Source organism: Vulpes vulpes, chromosome 2 (assembly GCF_048418805.1).
Source record: "Vulpes vulpes isolate BD-2025 chromosome 2, VulVul3, whole genome shotgun sequence".
Taxonomy (NCBI): Eukaryota; Metazoa; Chordata; class Mammalia; order Carnivora; family Canidae; genus Vulpes; species Vulpes vulpes.
The window spans coordinates 76,033,266-76,047,871 of NC_132781.1; the positions used below are offsets into that span (position 1 = coordinate 76,033,266).

Sequence of the window (14,606 nt, forward strand, 5' to 3'; positions counted from 1 at the left end):
TAGCCTATGTCTGCGTATGACAACACAGGCAAGAGGTTTAGTAGAGAGCAAATGCTCCTCAGAGGCAGTACATTGTAAATATTTTTACTTCTCCAATGCCTAGCCCCTAGAACATACCAGGTCTTCAATATGAATGAATGAATCCATCCATTCTAAGGAAAAACAAAAATCAATTCTAGATACACTAGGGGTTAAACAATCATTTATGGGCTAACCAGGGAATCTAACTAGAAATAAAACACCGTGTAGGGATCCCTGGGTGGCGCAGCGGTTTGGCGCCTGCCTTTGGCCCAGGGCGCGATCCTGGAGACCCGGGATCGAATCCCATATCGGGCTCCCGGTGCATGGAGCCTGCTTCTCCCTCCGCCTGTGTCTCTGCCTCTCTCTCTCTCTCTGTGACTATCATAAATAAATAAAAATTAAAAAAAAAAAACACCGTGTAAACATATGTTGCAAGTGGCTTTCCCTGATTCCTTAATTTGGGTTAGGTTCCCAAGCCATACATGTCTGTATGTGCTCTGGTGTCATACAACACATATTCAACCCAAACTACCTTAAGCAAAAAAAGAAAGGGAAATTTATTTTAAAAATTCTGGGTACCCAGGTTGGATCTCACAAAGACCTCTAACCAGCAACCCAAATGCTGCCAGAACTTTCTATCTGTCTCTGGTTTCCATACCTCTGAGTTTCAGATTCATTTCCTCCCATGCTCTTACTGGGGCTTTTTCCCCTCCTCCAGGCCTTCTGGCAGCCCTAAGAGCTCCCATGTTTAGACATCCAGAAAGTCCTTGGATTTTCTGTTGTTATATTTCTTTTTTTTTATTTTTATTTTTAAAGATTATATTTATTCATTCATGAGAGAGACACAGAAAGAGAGGCAGAGACACAGGCAGAAGGAGAAGCAGGCTCCATGCAGCGAGCCTGATGCGGGACTTGATCCCAGGAACTCCAGGATCATGCCCTGGGCCGAAGGCAGGCGCTAAACTGCTGAGCCACCCAGGGATCCCCACCTCCATTACATTTCAAAAATTCCTGGGGGAGAAGTAATTGGCCTGGCTTAACAGGTGCTCACCTTTGAACCAATCAACCATGATCCCATCACTGGGTCAGCTATAACAATAAGTAGGTGGATGACTGGGTATAAGTGGTGATCCTAGAAAAGGGGTGTGAGGCAAATGACCCTGCAACAGTCTGTTACAACTTCCCTGAACTCTGCATTTCCCTTGTCATTATAGTCATCACATGTGAATGTAACTAACTCATTTAAAGTATACATTCCAGCATCTTCTTCCTGACTGGTCTTCGGCGCTTATTCTCTTCAGTGCTGCTGGTAACAAGATGTCTTCAGGAAATGCCAAAATTGGGCATCCTGCTCCCAACTTCAAAGCCATGGCTGTTATGCCAGATGGCCAGTTCAAAGACCTCAGCCTGTCTGACTACAAAGGAAAATACATCGTATTCTTCTTTCATCCTCTTGACTTCACCTTGTTGTGCCCCACGGAGGTCATTGCTTTCTGTGACAGGGCAGAAGAATTTAAGAAACGCAACTGTCAAGTGATTGGTGCTTCTGTGGATTCTCATTTCTGTCACCTGGCATGAAACAAGGAGGACTGGGACCTATGAACATTCCCTTGGTATCAGACCCCAAGCATACCACTGCTCAGGACTATGGAGTCTTAAAGGCTGATGAAGGCATCTTGTTCAGGGGCCTCTTTATCATTGATAAAGGTATCCTTTGGCAGATCACTGTAAATGACCTTCCTGTTGGTCACTCTGTGGATGAGACTCTGCAACTGGTTCAGGCCTTCCAGTTCACTGACAAGCATGGGGAATTATGCCCAGCTGGCTGGAAGCCTGGCAGTGATACCATAAAGCCTGATGTCCAGAAGAGCAAAGAATATTTCTCTAAGCAGAAGTGAGCGCCTCACCATTTTAGGGCCGGGCTGTAGTGGGCATCCATGAAAACAGAATCTTTTTTTGTACTACTGTCATGCTTAAAACAAGACTTTAGACTCTGTGCAGATGTGGAGACAGGCCTTTCCTGCAGGGTTTGGGGAGGCCAGCCTTTCTTCCTCTGGAGAGAATGGTCTGAGCTGTGCTATGGGGCAGGCCAACTGATGTGTACAGTAGCAGGGCATCACTTTTGATCTTTTGTTGTTTCTATTAAACTTTAACGGAGAAAAAAAAAAGTATACCTTCCAGATTACTACATAAACTCAAGGAAGGGAGAATGTGTGTCTCTACTCAATCCCCTCACCAGAGTAGTTTCTGGCACATAGGTGCCGTTCAATGTATTTCTGGTAAATAAATGAAACCATTTTTAAATAAAATTTTCAAGTGAAGATACATAGTAAATGTAAAACTTCTCATCAAGAACTTTTTTATACAAATTAAGGATAACTTGAAACTCAGCCCATGAAATAAAACCTTCTCCTTTATAGGTAAGTACTTGAAGCAATTCAACTGGGAACCCAGTGTTGCAGACCATAAAATCCTGTAATATTCTCACCAAAATGACTTTGTCTGAATGATTCTTATACACACACCGGCTAGGTTCCCTACAGGAAATAATGCCCATAGGTGGCAACTTAACAGCAGACATTCTATCAAGAAAAGTGATAGGGCTCAGAAAAAAAATCTGCAAAGTGAACCCTCCGGTAACAAAAGCAGCAACAGAGCAGAGAGGGAGAGGGAAGCATCATGTTTACTGCTAACAAAAGGCAGGATAAGAAGCTCTGTGGCTGGAGCAATACAAGCTCCTTTCACTTAAAGACTGACCCAATTTATCCGGCACATGAAATCCTACTTCAAATTAAGGTAGGAGATTTTTAAGGCATGTACATTTGTACTCCTAAACTTATACCAGGCATTCTAAGTGTTGCACTCTCCTTGTTATACTAAACACTAATTCATTTATTCTTCACAACTAAAGGAAAATCTCTCTAATTTATAAGTAAACAGGCTGAGGTACAATACTGTGAAAGAATAAGGATAACTTGGCCAGAATCTGTTCTCTGAGGTGTATCCATATATGTAAACTCAAGTGAAAAACTAATAAGTTATATTTGTACACCCCTTACAAAAGCACTTCCACATGCAGTACTTGTTCAATTATTATTATGCTTGCTTTAAGTAAGATGAGGCAATGCTCAGAGGAGGTAACCTGGCATGAATCAGTTTGGCTAGAAATGGCCAAAACAATATTTTAACCTAGGCCTTTAACGCCAAACCTACTATTCTATCCATTGTCCAAAAAGTCACAAGATAATGTTGGCAAAAGTATTTCTTAAGCTTACAATTAATGCAAGTTATTGTTTCATTCTGAATGTGTAGCTAGTCTGTGTAAATACTGACCAATCGCTTACACTCCTGCTACATTATCTATGTGCTATTAGACAAGATATTTATTTATTTATTTAATAAGATTTTATTTATTTATTCATGAGAAACAGAGAGAGAGGCAGAGACACAGGCAGAGGGAGAAACAGGCACCCTGTGGGGAGCCCACACCCTGAACCAAAGGGAGACGCTCAACCGCTGAGCCACCCAGGCGTCCCAGCAAGATACTTATTTAGCTTCTTTTGACCTTTAGTTTCTTCATCTATAGAACAGGCACAATAATATCAACTGCCTAGGGTTGTCATAAGGGCTAAATGAGAGGAAAGCTTTGGGATTCAATGAGGGACAAACAGGATTCCTTTGTCTTGGAGGAGTGCCATCCACAGACACAGAGCTATCAACAGATCACTTCAATAAAAGTGGTTAAGAGAAAGGGATGCATAATGTGTGGGAACAAATCTAAACTTTGTTTTGAAGTACACATAGAAATTAGCAAGGACAAAAGGAGCAAAACAAGGAAAGGCATGGAAACATGAAAGTGCAAGCACTGCTCCAGGAACTCTAAAAATGTGGCATTACTGGAAGGTAAAGTGGACAAAGATTATCAAGAAACGGGTCTGGAGAGGTAGAGGAGCTGGATCATGCTAAAGAGTTTGGGTTTTATTCTGTTAGCCACTGAAGAATTTTAGGGACTGTGACATGGCAACAGGTTTGAATATTCGGTATGGCTACCCAGGGAAGGACGGATTTAAGAAAAACAAAATTTTAGAGAAAAAGCAGAAAGGCAGGATGAGAGCCTGAATTAATAACGCGGTAGCAGAGAGGAGAGACACGGGAGAAGCAGTTAGGAGATAAAATCAGCATAATTTGCTAAACGATTAGGTAGGGAAGGAAGTGACCAAAAGAGAAACAGGTAGGGACACCTGGGTGTCTCAGGCAGTTAAGCATCTGACTCTTCATTTTGGCTCAGCTCATGATGTCAGGGTCCTGGGATTGGGATCTGTGCTCAGCAGGGAGTCTGCTGAAGATTCTCTTTCTCTCTCTCTCCCTCTGCCCCTCCCCATACACACACACACACACACACACACACACACACACTCAAATAAATAAATAAATCTTTAAGAAATAATACATAAAAAATTCTTAAAGCTTTTTTTAGGGCAGCCCAGGTGGCTCAGCGGTTTAGCACCGCCTTCAGCGGTTTAGCACCTCCAGGGTTTGATCCTGGAGACCGGTGATCAAGTCCCATGTCGGGTTCCCTGCATGGAGCCTGCTTCTCCCTCTGCCTGTGTCTCTGCCTCTCTCTCTCTCTGTCTCTCATGAATAAATAAATAAAATCATTAAAAAAAAATTAAAAAAGCTTTTTTAAAAAAAATAGAGAAACATGTAGGTCTACAAAGATGTTCACACTTCTGGCTGAGTGACTTCAGGTTTTAAAAAGGCATTGGGGGGCAGCCCGGGTGGCTCAGCGGTTTAGCACTGCCTTCAGCCCAGGGCCTGATTCTGGAGACCTAGGATTGAGTCCCACGTCAGGCTCCCTGCATGGAGCCTGCTTCTCCCTCTGCCTGTGTCTCTGCCTCTCTCTCTCTGTGTCTCTCATGAATAAATAAATAAAATCTTTAAAAATAAATAAATAAAAAATAATAATAAAAAGGCATTGGGGTAAGTTTGATGTGAAGTGAATTCTACGATGTCTGTCAAGCATCAGGATGAAGGAGAGTAAAGTTAGGGGAAAGGTAGAGATGGATTACACATTTGACAGCCACAAGCATGGAGGTGACAGTTAACACCTCAAAAATAAATGGAGCATGTAGAAGAGAGTTTTAGAAGGAACTCTGAAAAACTGAAACATTAGAGGGGTGGACAGAGGGGTTAGGGGTAAAACCGGGGCAGTGCTGCAGGGGAAGGAGTGGCAAAAAACATGGGAAGGATCCAAGAAACCTGGTAATAAAGCATTTCACCGTATGCCAATGGCCAACAGTGTCCTTGCAACAAAGATGTTCAGTTAGGAAAAGATTAAAAAAGTGTCCATTCCATGTATCAGTGCCAAAATCACCAGTGAGCCTTCCAAAGGGAAAAAAGAGACAGCATTTTTGTGGAGTGTTAGGAGCCATTACCCAATTACTGTGGTAGGGAAGTAAACAGAAGGCGAAAAAGTAGAGCTTGGTGTAGGCTTTCTTGTCAAATGTGCCTGCCTGAGGATAGAAGGAAAATGTTCAAAGTGGTCCTAGAATCAAAGCGCTGAAGTCAATAATTGGACCACATGCAATTCACCAACTGTACCTGCCAAAAGCCACAATGGAGAAACTCACATGTTGGGAAAGCGATGTGGCTGGACAGCTCCTGACTGCTGTGGAAATCACTTAAGTGGGCAGAGAAGAGGAGAAAAGTAGGAGGGAGCACAGGACACGGATATATTGTGGGGGGATTCTGGGGCATGTGGTCCATAGTGCCCTCTTCGGGGTCTTGTCTTCCAGGAAACCAAAATGTCATCACATTCCAAAATAGGCCAAGGAGACTCTAAACAGAGCTTTGGACCGTTGGTTAAGTGTGAGTAAAAACATTCAACATTATCAGAAAGGAAGAATTGGAGTCTTTCTTAACATTCACTCCCAGCCGTCCCCTGCCATTCCCAGGTCCCTCCCAGAATTCAGAGTTGCTGGGGTCGGCCTGTTTAATACTCCGGTCTTTGCTCAGGCCTCCAGGAGCAATACAACAGGCCACTTCCCTTTCTGTAAGGGAAAGGTCACATCTCCATCTGCAAAGACAGCCATTCCTCTAACCTGTTTCCTTCTCCTAGCAATCTGTATGCAAGAAGAAATTTGATGACTACTACAGAATAGTAAGTAACAATATATTTGGAGAACAGAAGAACCGGAGGTAAGAATGGAATCAAATTTAAAACCAAGAAAATTACAAGAGAAATTATGTCATGAAAAAACATATTTAAAACAAAAAAACAAGCAAACAAAAACTCTTGCTCTCAGAATCTACTCTTGAGCGTGCTATTCCTCACAGTCCTACATCTAAAAACTGCCAGTTCAAATTCTTCCTTTTTATTTTTCCCCCTCCTTTTCTATTACATAGATCAGGGGTCAGCAACCTAGGCGAGGGAATCAAATCCAGCACACAATCTGCTTTTGTATGGCCCAGGAGCTAAGTATGGTTTTTATATTTTTAGGGGTTATAACAAACAAGTAAAACCAAAGTAGAATAGTAGAATATTCAAGAGATCCCATGTGGCCTGGGAAGCCTAAAACACTTACTTTCTGGTACATTACAAAAAAGGCTCTCAACTCCTGTTATAGATGAAAACTATGGTCCCCAGCAAGGCAGAGGCTTTCTTTAGGGCACACGGCTGATTAGCAGGAGAGCTTATACAATTGTTTCCTTGGCTCTGGGTCCAGGGAGCTCTCTCAACCACCACACTTAGTGCTGATATGACCATCAGCCAAATACAGACTGGCAGTAATTCCCACTTGAAGGTAAAAAGGGAGTTGTTAAGGGTATTCATGAGAGCCACATAAATAAACTAAATAAATACTACTACTAATTTTTCAAGAACTCCTAGGTGAGTAGTATCAAATGGGAGGAAAATATTTAGTGATGGGCAACACATCTCTCAGACTCTCCATGTCCACTCTCCTCTCTTCTTTTTTTTTTTTAAAAGATTTATTTATTCATTCATGATAGATATAGAGAGAGAAAAAGAGAGGCAGAGATAGGGAGAAGCAGGCTCCATGCCGGGAGCCCGGGGCTCGACATGGGACTCGACATGGGACTTGACATGGGACTCGACATGGGACTCGATCCTGTGACTCCAGGATCGCTCCCTGGGCCAAAGGCAGGCGCCAAACCGCTGAGCCACCCAGGGATCCCCTCTTCTCTTCCTCTTAAAGTGCCTCCTAAAATCTAATCTCCTGTCACCTGTGTAAAGGTGTTTGTAGAGAAGGTATGTCTGGAACTATGCCTTGTTCTTGGCCAAGAAAGCATCAGCACTCCACTCCACTCTACCCACCCCCATTCTCATATAAAACCTAGCTGAACAGCTATGTGGCAATCCATAGGCATCAGCTGCTGTGTAGTTTAAACGGCAATTCAGGTCAAAATGTCTCTCTTTCAATACATAACACAGTTTCATCATATGTAACCCATTCACTCAACCTTTCAAGTTATGCGTAATAATCAAAACTCACCTCAAAACTTCCAAGGAAAACTCAAACGGTAATACTTCCTGCATAAAACTTTCCATACTAACAAACAGACTATTTTCTATTGTAGCTCTCTATTCTGAATGACCATTCATACAGAACTCCTCTGTGGCAGACATTTAATTTCATTCGCTAATAAGTACTGATATTTTGTCTGTCTTTATAAATCCTAATATATCGCCAGTCATCTCATCAAACATATCTCATCACCCATGGCCTCGTTCTGTCCTGAAGCCAGTAGAGCTGGCCCTGATGCTAACAGTACTATGAACATTGTCATAAATATCCTAAAAGGCAAGAAGCCAAGAAAAGAGGATAAATGCAAGTTTCATAGTATTATTTTAATAGATTTTAGAAAATCTAGTCCAGTTTTTTCACAGAAATACTGGGACATATTCATAAATAACAGAACCCATGTGTAATGTTTTAAATAAGTGTCCTCTGAATGTCCTCTTGAGGAAATATAAGAATTTTAAAAAGAAAAGAAGAAGGAAAATGGGTGGCTCAGCGGTTTAGCACTGCCTTCAGCCTAGGGCGTGATCCTGGAGACCCAGGACCGAATCCCACATAGGGCTCCCTGCATGGAGCCTGCTTCTCCCTCTGCCTGTGTCTCTACCTCTCTCTTTGTGTGTGTCTCTCGTGAATAAATAAAATATTTTAAAAAAAGAAAAGGAGATATAGAAGGAGGAAGGAACAGAGAAAAGGAGGAAAGGGTAGAGATAAAAAGAAAAATCGTGGGGCATCTCACTGGCTCAGTCGATGGAGCAGGAGATTCTTGATCTCAGGACTATAAGTTTGAGAACCACACTGGGTGTAGAGCTTACCTTAAAAAAAAAAAAAAAAAGGAAAGAAAGAAAAATCCTCAGCCATGCACAGTTCCTGACTTTTCAACCCAATGTAGTTCCATAGCTTAAACTCTCTCAATTATTTTTATTATTTGTGATTGAGCTTCACTGGCCTTTTGGAGGGAAGCAGAGTGGAGGTCCTGATAATCTATTTCCTCTAATAGTACACATAGTGTGTTTCTTGGACTTCTAATAATACACTTACCTAAAAAATCTTGTTACTCGTATCTCCCTTCTGAACTGATTCATTTGTAAGTTCTGTGGATTTCTAGTAAACACATTTTTAACCAATAACCAATTTTAAAGAAAATAAACAATGGATCTAGCATGAATACAGATCCTATTTACAATATTCAAACAAATATCTCAAAGTGTTTTTCTAGTCTAAATGGAAACTACTTATTACATCAAGAAATTTAGATGGGTTTAGGGTATAGTTTGTTTGTTTTTTTTTTGTTTTTTTTTTTTAATTTTTATTTATTTATGATAGTCAGAGAGAGAGAGAGAGAGAGAGAGAGGCAGAGACACAGGCAGAGGGAGAAGCGGGCTCCATGCACCGGAAGCCCGATGTGGGATTCGATCCCGGGTCTCCAGGATCGCGCCCTGGGCCAAAGGCAGGCGCCAAACCGCTGCGCCACCCAGGGATCCCTAGGGTATAGTTTGATGTAGAATGTATGTATATATTCACTGTGTATTTATGTGTTTCTTCTCATAGCTCAACTTTACCCATTAATTGAAAGTTAATTTGTTACTTTTTCCATTAAGGAGAAAGAACCCCTTTGAGGTGTCTCTTTTCTTTACAAAAGTAAATTCTGCTTTGCCACTGATATATTTTTCAGATCATTATTCAACCTGCCCCCTTAACTAATAACAAATTATGAAAACCATTTCATCCTGAAAGTATTTCAGGGTGCAATATTCTCTCTAGCAAAAAAAAAAAAGATAAAATAAGGTTATTTTCCTCCTTTTGCAAAGGTTTTTTTGTCTCATCTGCTTTTGGCCCGTATCTGAGCATCACTTCTATAGTTAATTACAATAAAAGAAAAATGTTCTGACCTCCTTTATATCTCTGTAGCTCTAAGTGTAGAGAATCTATGTGCATATGCATATCCTTTGCGTCTCTAATTTTGAATGTCTTTTTTTTGTCTGTAATTTTTCTTTCTGTATCTCTCCATCTCTGTGTCTTCCTCATTTGTTTATTCCTCTTGTTTCTATTTTCCACTTTCTTTATTTCCCCAACCTTTCTGGTCTACTACTTCTGACAACTCATGATGTAGGAAGAAAAACTATACATTTATAACAGTTTTCAATTTATCAAGTAGAATTTGATGTCCTCTGTTCTTGGAAGCATTGAATAAAAGTTTTGTTTTTACCAAATCCAAAAGCCTACTCATAAGCCATGTCTATTGCTACCTCCGTAACTGAGATTCCTGGCTCTTTCCCTCCAAATCCAAGCCTTTCTTTAAAGTTCATCACTGGGATCCCTGGGTGGCGCAGCGGTTTGGCGCCTGCCTTTGGCCCAGGGCGCAATCCTGGAGACCCGGGATCGAATCCCACGTCAGGCTCCCGGTGCATGGAGCCTGCTTCTCCCTCTGCCTGTGTCTCTGCCTCTCTCTCTCTCTCTCTCTCTCTCTCTCTCTCTCTGTGTGACTATCATAAAAATAAATAAATAAATAAATAAATAAATAAATAAATAAATAAATAAAGTTCATCACCATTTACCCAGTTGCTTACCAGAAACTGAGAAGTCATCCCTGATTTCTATTTCCCCCATGTCCCATTTCAAATCCATTAGCAGGTCCTATAGGCTCTATACCAAAACACATCCCAAATTTATCCATTTCACTGCATTCCCCTCTACCACCTTCCTCATAAAAGACACCATAGTCTTTTGCTTAGATTTCTACAGCTGTCCCTCATTAGTATCCCTGCTTCTGCTCTTGCCTTCCTTAAATCCATTCTTTACACAGCATCCAGAATGAAATTTTAAAAAATTAACCAGCTCTATGTAGGGGGATGGGTAACTGGGTGATGGGCATTAAGGAGGGCATGTGATGTAATGAGCACGGAGTGCTATATGCAGTTGATGAATAAATGAATTCTACATCTGAAACTAATGATACACTATATTCTAATTAACTGGATGTAAATAAAGTAAGATTTAAAAAACCCAGCTCATGGCCCTCTTTTGCTTAGAGCCCTCCCATGGCTTACCACTGCAATTAGCATTTAATCCAAACTCATCAAAAAACACAGGTCCAACATCATCTGGTTCCTACCAACCTTTCTGGTCTCATCTTTTTGTCCCTCCAACATATCAAGCTCCTTTCTGCCTAAGGGTCTGGGCACTGGATGCCCCTCTGCTTATAACATACACATCACAGGATGGCTGGTTCCTTATCATTCAGGTCTCAGCTTAATGTCACCTCTTTAAAGCACCCTATATTGGCCAACAATCTAAAGTATCCTCTCAAGCTATGCAATCTTAGCACTCTGTATTAAAGTTCTACAGGTGGCAGCCCAGTGGCCTAGCAGTTTAGCGCTGCCTTTGGCCCGGGGTGTGATCCTGGAGACCCAGGATCAAGTCCCACATCGGACTCCCTGAATGGAGCCTGCTTCTCCCTCTCCCTCTGCCTGTGTTTCTGCACCCCCCCCACCCCCATGTCTGTCATAAATAAATTTAAAAATCTTTAAAAAAAAAAAAAGTTCTACAGGGCCATTTTCAGATATTTCTTGTAAAACCGATGTTTTCTTTTTATGTCTTGTTCTCCCCACCAGAATGTAAACACTTCAAGAGCAGAGAACTGCTGAATCCTGTCCACTGCTATATTCCCAATACATAGAACTTACAGAACTTCTAGAGAACATATATAGAACTTAGTAAGAACACCGCTGTATTCCCAAAGTTCCAAGAAAGAATTTAGTAAGCTCTCAATAAACATGTGATAATGGGGCAACCCGGGGTGGCTCAGCGGTTTAACGCCGCTTTCAGCCCAGGGTGTGATCCTGGAGACCCGGGATTGAGTCCCATGTCAGGCTCCCTGCACGGGCCTGCTTCTCCCTCTGCCTGTGTCTCTGCCTCTCTCTCTCTCTCATGAATAAATATATAAAAAAAATTTTTTAAATTAAATAAATAAACATGTGATAAATGAATGGATGAACAAAAAAAATCCTATAGTCCTCCCAAAGCCCTCCCTTACCACTCTAGCCGACAACAATATTTCTCCTTTATGACTCCATAGCATTAATTTGATTCAATGTCTTGTTAAATCTATTATACTGATGCTTTACATTAACATATTATTTAACTTTCCATGATGTCATCATTATACCACAAATATTAAGTATGTACCTCCTATAGCTGAATGAATAAAGACAGGAAACAAAAACTGCTTTTATCAGAAAACCAATTAGCCCTTTTACCTGAGCATTCTATTTCAATGAGATTTTTTTTTCTAGCTGTCACCCTGCACAAGTGCCTTGATCATTAAAAATAAACGTGATACACTCTCCATAGATCACCTAGGTGGGTCTTAGGCAAAGTAATGCTAAGTACAAAATGTTGCTATCAAAGAATCTGAACAAAAGACATCATGCAGGTGTTTAATTTGATCTAAGGAAATAACTGGGATAAGAGAGAAAATGCTGTACAGATCTAATATAGCTTGAGAAATGATAACACTTTAGGAAATTTTTTTTTTTTTTTAAGAAAAAGACATCTCTACTCTGAACGTATCAGTTGTCTTTGTTTAAAAAGGTGTGGTGATGGGGATCCCTGGGTAGCTCAGCATTTTGGCGCCTGCTTTCGGCCCAGGGCATGGTCCTGGAGTCCCAGGATCGAGTCCCACGTTGGGCTCCCTGCATGGAGTCTGCTTCTCCCTCTGCCTGTGTCTCTGCCTCTCTCTCCCTCTTTCTGTGTATCTCATGAATAAATAAATAAAATCTGGGATCCCTGGGTGGCGCAGCGGTTTGGCGCCTGCCTTTGGCCCAGGGCGTGATCCTGGAGACCGGGGAGATCGAATCCCACGTCGGGCTCCTGGTGCATGGAGCCTGCTTCTCCCTCTGCCTCTCTCTCTCTCTCTCTCTCTCTCTTTCTCTCTGTGTGTGTGACTATCATAAATAAATAAAAATCAAAAAAAAATTTTTTTTAATAAATAAATAAATAAATAAAATCTTTTTAAAAAATTTTAAAAAGGGGTGGTGTGCTGGTTGCTGACCACTAAAGGATGGGTGCTTTCTAAAATTTTTTATTTTTTAGAGAGAGGAAGGGGGAAACAGATGAAGAGGGAAAGAAAAACTTAAGCAGGTTCCACGTCTTGTACAGACCTTGAGGCAGGGCTTGATCTCACAACCATGAGATTATGATCTGAGCTGAAATCAAGAGTCAGACGCTTAACCAACTGAGCATTCCTGGGGTTCCTGGGTGGCCTCCACGGGTTGGGCATCCAACTCTTGATCTCAGCTCAGGTCTTGATCTCAGGATCATGAGTTCAAGCCCCACACTGGGCTCCATGCCTAGCAAGGAGCATGCTTAAAAGTAAAAAAAAAAAAAAAAAAAAAGTAGTAAATATTTTAAGTCTTATCACTTTGACTTTGCTACTGAAACTATCTGATGAGAGAAAGGCCTGTATTTTCTAACTACCTCATCTAGAAAACACCTTATTAATGAGCTGGCAAGCTACCACCATCTACCACAGCATGCACCATAATCAAGTTCAAAGGAGGTTCTATGAAAGCAGGAGCCACTCTACAGTTTATAATCAGAGAGTATCTAACAAACAAGAATCTTTAATCATCCATGTAATAACATGCGTGCATTGTAGTAACACTGCAAAAAAAAATTAAAAATTGTGTAAGACTTCTTAGGCAGAGGTGACATCGATCTTTGGACTTATACCATAGCAAGTCCTTAAGACAAATAAAAATCTGCTGCAGTTTAATATCAGATCCAATGTTCTTTGCTGCCTACAAATAATGTATGATTTAGAATTGCTTAAACTATATCTGAGGGATAACTGGGTGATGGGCATTAAGAGCACACGATGTGATGAGCATGTATGTTAACAAATTGAATTTAAATTTAAGAAAAAATCTTAAAAAACAGTATTTTATGGGCCAGATGAATGGTCATATGTCTAGCAAATGCTACCGCTTGGAGGTAATTCCTTCCTGTTTTTACTATCATTTCTTTTAATGTAGTTATGAAAGGTATTTTAATTTATTTTAAGATTTTATTTATTTATTCATGAGAGACAGAGAGAGAGGCACAGGCGCAGGCAGAGGAAGAAGCAGGCCTTATCCAGGGAACCTGACATGGGACTCAATCCCGGGTCTCCAGGATCAGGCCCTGGGCTGAAGGCAGTGCTAAATCGCTGAACCACTCAGGCTGCCCATGAAAGGTATTTTAATACATTAAATACTTACCTAATAACACCAATTATAAGTCATTACAAAACAGTGCTTTGGGATGCCTGGGTGGCTCCATGGTTGAGCATCTGCCTTCTGTTCAGGGAATGATCCTGGGGTTCTGGGATGGAGTCCTGCATCAGGCTCCCCATGGGGAGCCCACGTCTTCCTCTGCCTATGTCTCTCTCTCTCTCTCTCTGTCTCTCATGAATAAATAAATAAAATCTTTAAACAAATAAATAAAATAATTTTAAAAGCCTCCTTCCACAAATAAAATCAGAAAAGAGACATCTTAATACCTTTCAAGTCTGCTATAATCATCAGTAAACTGAAGAGAGGTCTACCCAGCCTCACTCTAAAGTTGCTTTGGGAAAACCTCCAGAGCCTGGAGTTGGATCCGGCGCAATGCCTGTAAATGGCTTCCCCTGCCCTGGCAAGACTTGCTGGACTGCACATAAAAGAACCTTCCATCACCAGCCAAGTGTCTGCAGACTTCGTTTCCTGTACAGCCTGACTTCACCTGCTCAGTGTTTCTCACTCCATTCTCTGGACCTGCAGTGCCTCTGGAAGTTCCATCTGTGGATTCTTCCCTTGTAACTAAAATTATCTGCTCTTTCCCAGATCCCTCCCAGCCAGACTTTTCTGTCTCATCTTCTAGGTTGAACACACTCTAATTGTATCCAAAGTAAACCCTCCGCTCAACAAGGCTATAGACACCTTTTCCTCATATACTGCCAAAAAGGCTTAAAGGCGTAACCCTGCCCCCACCCCCAACCAGGCTTATCCTGGCCTCCCAGACCCAGTC

General features: G+C 41.4%; 1 protein-coding gene and 1 pseudogene across 7 annotated transcripts in view; one reads left to right on the forward strand and one right to left on the reverse strand.

Annotated features, from left to right (window-relative positions):
• Nucleotides 1-14,606, reverse strand: part of CRACD (capping protein inhibiting regulator of actin dynamics) — a 272,284-nt gene that overhangs the window by 219,348 nt on the left and 38,330 nt on the right. The gene's annotated exons all lie outside the window — the stretch shown is intronic.
• LOC140596143 (peroxiredoxin-1 pseudogene) lies at nt 1,339-1,936 on the forward strand (annotated as a pseudogene).